The sequence below is a fragment of the Bombus huntii genome, unplaced genomic scaffold (assembly GCF_024542735.1).
Source record: "Bombus huntii isolate Logan2020A unplaced genomic scaffold, iyBomHunt1.1 ctg00000098.1, whole genome shotgun sequence".
In the NCBI taxonomy this organism is placed as follows: Eukaryota; Metazoa; Arthropoda; class Insecta; order Hymenoptera; family Apidae; genus Bombus; species Bombus huntii.
Genome location: NW_026099353.1, coordinates 109,606 through 119,651, shown reverse-complemented (window position 1 = coordinate 119,651; position 10,046 = coordinate 109,606). Strand labels below are relative to the sequence as shown.

At 34.0% G+C, this 10,046-nt stretch overlaps 2 long non-coding RNA genes across 2 annotated transcripts; both read left to right on the top strand.

The window, feature by feature from the left end:
* The first annotated feature begins 6,653 nt into the window (after positions 1-6,653).
* LOC126876840 (uncharacterized) lies at positions 6,654-7,678 on the top strand. Its single transcript, XR_007694553.1, has 3 exons — positions 6,654-6,985; positions 7,062-7,340; positions 7,416-7,678. It is a non-coding gene; the product is annotated as an uncharacterized LOC126876840 (long non-coding RNA).
* An 89-nt stretch (positions 7,679-7,767) lies between these two features.
* LOC126876841 (uncharacterized) lies at positions 7,768-8,662 on the top strand. Its single transcript, XR_007694554.1, has 3 exons — positions 7,768-7,864; positions 8,027-8,131; positions 8,564-8,662. It is a non-coding gene; the product is annotated as an uncharacterized LOC126876841 (long non-coding RNA).
* The last annotated feature ends 1,384 nt before the right edge of the window (positions 8,663-10,046 follow it).

Genomic DNA, 10,046 nt, shown 5'->3' with positions numbered 1-10,046 from the left:
ATTGTGCTTTTAATTCTTTTATTTGTTTCATTTTCAGCAAATATACTGGTTTTTTTAAATTAAGCTTCTGTTTATACAGAGTTACAGATTATATTAATTTTATATAGAATATATTTAAGAAAGATATTTAATTTTTTGCTAGTTAAGTATTGATCGATTAAGTTACTGTACCTTTGTTCCGATAAATGCGTGCCATTTCCTCGAATCTAATATCATAGCAAATGCCAATACCTATTTTGCAGCCCTTCACATCGAACGTCGTTAGGGAGTTACCAGGACTGAGTGAATCACTCTCTCGAAAAGTAATCTTATTAGGAATGTCGATGTCGAATAGATGTACCTAATAACATAAAAATGTAGTCGCTAATTCTATTGCTGCAACTTTTGTAATTTAATATCAAAGTTACCAACTCCTAAACTTTAATTATTTTTTATTTAATAACTGACAGCGTTTTTATCACTTTCTTTTATTAAAAAATCTTATCATTTAATAATGTTTAAAAAGGAGAAAAAATAAGTATAATAATATTTTAAGTATTTGAAAAATTTATACAACACAAACACATTACAACAAAAATGGGCGTTTCCCGTATCATAACGTATTTTATAAACCGTAAATTATAGAATTGGTTATAGTATACGTATGTACATATGTATATTCCTAAATTATTCCTAGATAGAGTCACTTTCTTCGCCCCAATATTTTCAAATTCAAAGCCATAAAGGAATATATTACTTACCTTTCGGTGTTTTGCTATCAAAGTTCCATCGGGACCCCAAATAGTACAGGTATTGTACAATTTATCGCCCTCTATTTCAGGCATCGTACCACCAACTACATAGATGTTGTTTTCTTTAGCTGCGTTCGATGAAGCAACGCTCGTTTCACCATCAGGAATACTCTCGGCGTATTTTGGAAAGTACTCTGCGTTACAATATTTCAATTAATGAAATGTCTTTTGTTCCAACCATAAATTAAATTGAAATGTTTGTCAGTTTTTTATTTTTTAAATTATTAAAATAACTAAGTTTTATATTTCGACTTAATTAAATATGCAATTACTTAGCTAATAGTATATATAATAAATTGTTTCTACAGGTTCAAAATGAAAAATGAATATTTAGAAATATTTAATTACGACAATGCTATTTGTGTTAGCATCAGTGGCTTGTTACTCAACGACTTTGCTAGTACTTTTTGAAACATAAAGTTAGTTTTCAATTAACACTTATACTAGAGGCGGAATTATAAATGCAAAATAATTGATAATACTAATTTATAAGTACCTAATTATTAGTATCTTCAAAAATATATTTATACAAAAATCACGATAATCATGAAAATGGGGAAATCCTATATTCTCGAATCAATTCACAATTTATTTTGTATATTAATTAGATTCCGCGCTCATCAGTACGTACTCACTGGCGAGATCGAGAAAATGTATCGGCAATTCCTCGTACGACCAGAGGATCGGAAATATCAAAGGATATTATGGCGCAGCGCGAGTGGAGAAACAGAAACATATGAGCTTAACACCGTAATACTCTTATCATAGAAATAGAAGCAGTCCTCAATTCCCGCCCGCTAACTCCTATCTCCACCGATCCAAATGATCTCCTAGCCCTCACTCCCGGACATTTCCTCATTGGCGATTCATTAATGTGCTTACGTGATCGAGATTTCAGAGACATTCCATCGAACCGACTCTCCAAATGGCAGCATATCCAACAGCTTAAACAACATTTTTGGAACCGCTGGCATAAGGAGTATTTGAACGAGCTAACCAACCGCAATAAATGGAGCAAGGGTGGACACAGCATCCAAAAGGGCACAATCGTCATCCTCAGAGAGGACAACGTTCCCTCCATGCATTGGCCTCTGGGCCGAGTTCATCCAGGCGCCGATGGTGTTGTCACGTAAAATAACAAAATAAAAAAGGAATTTGAGGTAAAAAATAAAAAAAAGAAAACTTTATTTTTTTTCTAACATCAATACACTTTACAATCTACTTCCGAACTCTGGGCGTGACTTTTTAAGACTGACTCTTATGATTTTACTTTCGATCGGATCCGATTACTTTCTTTTGTCATCCCTCAACATCCCCACCGTCCATGCATTTGCTAGGCGTCCGCGACCGTTGCCACGTGCTCTTTCTTCTAGAACCTTCGGTGGAAGGACCGTTGGGATGTTGATGGTTCATTAGGCACTTCAGCGATATACATTGTCGCCGAGTGCTTTATCTCTATCGTCAGTCCGTCGGATTTGAAGTATGCCGGTCGTGACAGTGTCATCCGGACAGCTACAGTTCAGACGGCAAAAAGCATTTTGGATCGGGGCGTCAAAAGGCTTGTCCCACTGCCAATTCAACCCGATCTCGAGAAACCCGAACAACTAGCCACCGAGACGAAATAAGATGGGAACTTCAACCACACCTCGCTAGTTTGATCGGTACCCTCTCAACGGGGGGAGAATGTTACGCCATGCGGCTTACCATAGGTCATATTCTTAACTATCGATCGCGGCACTATAATGTCGCAGACGGACCGTCGCGTCTGCCCGGCAAACAAACATTGTAGTGGCAAGCGCATGATTCATTAAGCAGGGCGACTTCCAGAAACGTCGACTCGTGGTCGTTATTTTACCTCGCGTAAAAGAATGTGGCGTGATCCGAACGTAGTGGGGGTCGCCTTCCAGAAAAAACGAAAAAAATCGAAAGGCGTTCAGAACTTTTCGAGAAGTCGAACCGTCAACACAGGTGGTATGTCGCGCATTACTTATCAACCAAAACGCAGTTACATTTTTTTTGTTCCATTTATATCTTTCTAGTTAATAAGTTGTTGAAATAAACATTAATTTATTTGTGTTAATTCTGTGGAATTTCATTGAACTACTGAACTGATCAGTTCGTGGCGTCGATTATTTAATCGTAACGGGAAATTACAACTCTCGTTGACGTGCTATCTCGCGATCGCGTCTCTCCGCGAACGGTCGAAACAAAATGATTCACTAAAAACTGTCCTGAATTCCTAAGAACTTATTTACCGCAAAACTGACAAAGTGTTTATTTAAAAAATGAGGTTGAAGGTAGTCCTTTTCTTTCATTTCATTCATTTTCATTTTCTTTCTTAAGTATGGCTAACACAATATCTAATCAATTAAAATTTTATATTTTCACGTGAAAAGTTTCTTTAGATAATTATTATCAACATGATGACTAACTCTTACGGATTAATACGTGTCTGTAGGGCAATCCGGTGGACTCGATCGGCTTTTTACTTCGAAAGTTGAGTAATCGGTGTCGCTTTCTTACGCATCTTTGAACTGTATAAATGTTTTAAAATTGTTTGATCCAGAATGTACCACACCGGACAATCAAGAAGGCAGGTGCCTTGACTACAGAAAATGTAAACCTCTGCAAGAAATATGGCAGATACAGTACCGTACAGCCACCGATTTTTATAGACGATCAGTGTGCAGATACCAGGGCAATGTTACGATCGTTTGCTGTCCGAACGATCCAAACAAAGAGAAGAGAGAAATTTTAATAAAAACTGTGTATAAGTATAAGGCTTTGCGACCACCATACTGAGGTTTTAGCAACGTCTCTCATACCAGGGTGGTCGATGGTAAACCAGCTGAACTTGGTACGTTTTATGTCTTTCTTTCCGATTAATAATAAGCCATTTACTGCAAAGAATGAACTTTAAAGGCATTAAACAGCACATCAATGTACATTTCAATTAGACTAAATAATAATGCTATGATTTTATCGGTAGTAACTTTACTTATTAACTTGAATTATTTCTTTCTTTTACTTCATGTTAGGAAGAGTATCTTTTTGCTTGAAATAAAAAATTGATATAGGAGTAATAATATGGATAGAGATCAAAAACTGTTAGGGCAGAAATTACACGTTTGAACTTTATAGTTCAGTATAGTTCAAATAGAAATTATATAGAATTATTTAATAATTTGTATTCCACTGGAATAAAAATTTAATTTCTGTCTTTATCAAATCTCTGTTTCAGAGTATTTGTACGTATGTACTTATCGTCTGCTGTATGATCGAATTTCGAATAGGTAATAATCGTTGTTACTCGTTATGTGAGAAAAAATTATGTATATTCACAACTATGACTATTGCATTTTAGGCGCTTGGCCATGAATCGCTGCATTAGGTTTTCGTAATCCCCGAAACCCAGACAAACCACTATGGAAGTGCGGAGGTTCCCTGATATCGGCTAGGCATGTTTTGACCGCAGCACATTGTGCACATATGGATGGAATAGAAAACATACACAATCATAATATCGCCATTCTTAGATTGGTGGAGGAGGTGCCATTTTCGAGTAAGTCCTCAAATATATATATATATATATATATATATATGCTATTGAGTATTACTGAAGTATCATATCCTGAAATTTCTTACTGTACACATATATTGTGTCATAAAGCGTGTATAATTCTTTCTCATACTTTTGGTCATTAGTTTCCTGCATTTTCATTTATTTTTTTATTTTTCAGGGTACGTATATCCCATTTGTACGAAAGAGCCCCTACGAAAGAGCAACTTCGTCGGCTATAACCCCCTTGTTGCTGGATCGGGAGCATTAAGATATAGTAAGTGATATCAATTTTATAATAAAATTAAATAGTTCCAGTCTTAAATATCTTTCTTATTTTCTTCGTAGGACGACCACGACGTAATGCATTAATGGAAGTACAAATGCCAGTGATTAAGAACGCCGAATGCAAAATAGCTTATTCCAAATTTCCTAATGCACCTGATATCACTGATGGTATAATATGCGCCGAACATGCTCAGGGTGGAGAGGATTCTTGTACGGTAATTAAGTTACAGAGTTACTACAAACTATACGGTATCTGAAGACACGTCGATTCGAATTAACATCAAATCGACGTCTTAAACATTAAAAATAATAGATAAACACAATTTAATAGTTTTGCCCACTTCTCACACCTCGTTATGGTATTTAATCTAATTTCCTCTAATCTTAGTTTTGCTCAAAATACATATAACATGTACGTTATAAATTGGAGTATTTCAATACACAAATCAATAGAAGATTATTACTGTATATAAGTATAATTTCAATACAATTCGATCGATATATTTCAGTATCTTTGATTAAAAATTTAACGATCCTTTCAGGCTGACCGCGGCGGATCACTGCTGATACAACATGAATTAACCTCGTATTTAATAGGTATTGTGTCTTATGCTTATAAGTGCGGCACAGCTGGGTATCCCAGCGTTTACACTAGGGTCACATCGTACCTTGACTTCATTCTCCAAGCGATGCAATAATATGATATTACTGTTCCATAAATATCATTGTGTAAAAAACGTAAAGTTGGATTTTCTTATTGTGGAGATAAGAAACAGCTCAAATTTACATTGTTTTGTACGTTACAAATTATAGGCTTAAAATGTACGAAATGTAACTTTGAAACGACACTAATTTTTTACGCACGATAAACCTCCACAACTTAGGTATGTAAAGATGATAAACGTATATTAATTCTATTAATTTGGTAATAATAAACCAACTTTCTGAGAAGTTCTGTAAATTTCGTTTCTTTTGTATCAAGAGAATAATGGAATATTCCACTTAGATCGTATACTTCTTGTATGTACGTACAAAATTTTCCGGCTAATCTAAAACACTTCATAAGATAGAGAGCTTCTGGAAATTCGGACACAGAGAGTGCATAAAATACAAGATAAGTCTCGTGTCTTTCAAAATTATTTTTTATTCGCTAAAAACGTCCTGTGTACTCATGCAATCACATGCAACCTCGAAACTTCACTTATTTTTTATCACTTTCCAATTCAATACACAGTTTCTGCATTTTTGACTATATGTAAGAGAAATTTCCATTCAGCCAAAGGTGTACTTACAGATTATAGATTCCTATACGACTCTCAGTAAAAATTTATCCGCACTCCAGATAGTTAAAACTTCTGTCGACCGTATTGATCCATCTGCACTCTTCGTATGACGTCAATATCTGTTCAGTGCTGCTGCGCAGGTTTCTTTGTGTTACGTCAATTCGTTTGTGACCGTTGCGCGAGTAATGGCGCTTTGCAATGGTGATTTGCAGGAAAACAGTGCAGGATGCTGTGATTCGTTTCTTGTGGTCGGAGGTTATGTTTGATGCCTATATTTATCAAAGATTTAATGCACATTATGGAGAAAGTGTTTTGTCACGAAGTGTGTTTGAATGGGCACAAAAGTTCAAAGAAGATCGCACAAGTGTTATGAAAAAACAGCTGGACGCCCGTCCACATCCACGATGACAACATTGAACGTGCTCATGAACTTATGCTCTATGGAATAGACGAGTGACAGTGGATAATGTGGCAAATCATTTGCAAATCAGCCACGGCTCTGCTTATGCAATAGTACACGACAGATTTGGATTTTAAAAAGTTTGTGCGAGATGGATGCCGAAAAAGCTGATGAAAAGGTGAAGACGACGATGCATTCGTGGTTCGCAGCTCAGCCCAAAACATTTTTTAATGAGAAAATATAAAGGTCCTTCGGCAAATGGACAAAGTGTATACAGAAATCGAGTGATTATGTCAAAAAATGATGTATGTCTTTTTTGACAATTGCTTAAAATAAATTCTACACCGACAGAGCGGGTAACTTTTTACTCACCCTCGTAAGACACTTAAATTTCCAATCTATTATGATGAATAAAAGAGCTTATACTATTAAATCTAATTGTATTTTGTTGCATGAGAGTACACGTGTATGTGATGTACATTACCTTTATATCCCCTTGAACGCTTCAATATTGCGCATATATACTATATTTTGTACAGCTTCTATAAAATTTCGTATGTTTGTTTAGGCTGTTAATCTAGAGGCTGGAGTACAAAGAAGTGGCACAATGATGTGGGCTGATGACATTTATAATTATCAAGGAATCACCCCTACATTCGCTCAGGTATATATCGTTGACTATAATGTATTTAACATATATGATTGTTAGAATATTAATAATTAATTTTTAATTCTATCAGAATTTTAATGAAACTGTCCCTTGGGAAGGAAGAACTGATACCTTGATATCACGGTTTGTACATCCTATATATACGACAAATTTTAGAACATTATATAACGAAGAACCAGATCGTCGTGGCCATGTGATGTGAATAAAAGGACTTGAATTTGATGATATTTTTATAATGTTAGATAACATAACTAAGTATCTTCACAGTAAGATAGGATGACATGGTTTACATGATCTTAATGTTGTTCACTCGAGTGATGATATTATAAGGAAAAGTGTAATATCACAGGTAGGATGATTCATAATTTAGAACTACTAACTCATGTATGTATTAAAAATTAAAGAAATATATTAAATTTTATAGGATATTTATGTTTAGTAACCAGTAATTCAGAGATTGGTATTCATGGTTACTATAACGAGGCTGTAGAAACGCACCCTTTCTTCTTTGCAAATGGTCCTGTATTTATGTCTAAACCGAAACTGGAACCTCTGAATAATTTAGATTTATTCTTGTTATTTTCTAAAATACTTATCTACAGTATACCATAAGGAATGATACCGTATCGCACCTAATCAAGTGCCTTAAGAAACATCAACAGGATATCACAGTAATCCCTTATCGACTGATATGTAAGTAAAAGTTATCTGTCATTGTTATACACAATTATGTGTTAGTGTTATACACAGTTATTTATCATTTTCTATTAATTCAGTTGTAGCCACTACAATATCTATGACACTGGTAGTAATTATAAGAACAATAATGATGTTCTATAAGAGGAAATGATGATTAGGAACAAAAACTTACAGGTAAGTCAAAGTATATGTTATTTGCCATTTGAAAAGAAAGTTACTAACTTGGAATTTTTTGATAAATAATAATTGTGCAAAATATATTGGATTTCAAATTTGTCAAAAATTGAAATTTAAGAAGCATTGTAATAATATAACATTAATATTTTGATTTTTCAGGAGATATCATGCGGTGGATGGATAATATGTAAAAAATATTAAGCAGTATATGAATTTTCATATTGCGTAGAGATAACAAAATGAATTTTAAAAAATGTCGACATGGTAATAAGAAATAGCATCATGACAAAGAATATATAAACACAGTTTCATTTTTTATAAATAAAAATTTGTTGTTCCAGATTTTGAAATATAGTGAAACGTTTAATTAGTATCTTAATATCTTTAAATAATTATTATTTTAGAATCAATTGTAATTGTATCATACGTACTTTTGAATTCGTGCAAGAACATATGTTATTTTGAAGTAGTTATTATTAGGAAATTGTTAGACGCGAACAGTATGCGAAAAGTTAGTATGTAGTGTAATAATTATCAATCAAAGCACAAGAATTAAATTCTTTAGGAAAAAATTTCCGGAATTTCTTATTTACATGATTATAAAGAAATCCATAACAAAAAGGAGCTGCTTTCTAATACTTCTCTTCCTTGTAATGCCTACGTTAACAATAACGAGGTTCGACTTTTTGTTTTTAGAGGGATGCTGGAAAATTTGAAAGTACAGTACCATTGGGAAGAAAATCACGATATTGAAAACGATATTTGCAAGTAAATTTCCAAAAAATCTGTTTTCAAATTTTCGCTTTCTATTTCACATTAAAAGAAAGGGAGGGCTGCCTTCTTTTTCTGCAAGACAAAACAAACATTCTGAATCTCGTATCAATGAATGATGTCAATAAGTTATTTTTCTTTTCAGATTGAACAATATTCCAGATTTATTCATAATTTCATACTACGCGAAGAATAGACTTTCATAGGTATATAAAGGAAATATTAAGTATAGGAAAACTCTTTTTCGTTGTAGGTGACATATGCTTCACGGTTGAACACATGTATTTTTGAACACATATAAATGAAAAAGTACTCTTATGGAGAAAAAGAATTGATACCTTCGATTGACATTAGATAATGTATATAAACTTATGAACAATCACTATCACTATCAGTTTGTATTTTAGGTGCACACGCAGATTTGTTGGAGTTCTTATAAAATGTACTTCCTGTACGAACGTTTTATTCTTCCAAATTTTACGATACTATGTCTCATATGATAACTATATGGATTAAACGTAATATAAATGATCCGAAAATAGACTCGAACGACATTAATTGTCTTTCTATTTATACCAATATCGAAAATACAAGTAAAGCTGGAGCAATAGTATGCAAGAATGGACTATTTATTATTTTAAACCAAATCATAGCATATTCAGAATGCACAGTATTATCATGAAACGACGAGTTTTATGTTAATTCCGACCGATTACAATACCTTTCTTTCGTTTACAAGGAACGACGAGACTGGCAGTTGCGTGATTTCCAATGCAAAAGCCGCGATATCTGCACGATAACCTAACCTCAACCGATTTTGTTGTACTATTCTTACGTGGACTTCGTTTGTACCACTTTCGTAACAAAAATAGAATACGTAGAACACAGCATTCCGTTATGCGATATTGTCGATTCCTAACATCCGAAAAATCAGAGATAATTTTTTCCCTACAGTTGTACATTTGTGTGAAAAATTACGAACGTAAAGTTGTTTGGTGCATGCACAGTCCTCCCCTCCGCTGCATTTGCGTGGACATGCTAGAAAGATTCACTTTTCCACGGTGAAACTGTATGTATTATAATTTCATTTTTACAAAGGTCGAACATCCTACTATGCATAAATTTAATATTAATATAAGCAGGTTTCGTGTTAAGTATTACATCTGACGTATAAGCACACGTGTGTACGAGCCTTGGTTTTAAATGTCTTATAGTAGACACCGAAAAGATTATTCAGTTGGATATCTGACTCAACATCAATATTTTACTAGGAGATAACATGTTAAGAACACGTTGGTGGATGGCATGGGAGATGATGAATGAAGACATACTTCTGTGAGATACATAAAATAGTAGTCAGAACGTATTTTGGCGCTTGGGGACAGCAACAGCTTTTTTTTTGTTTTTA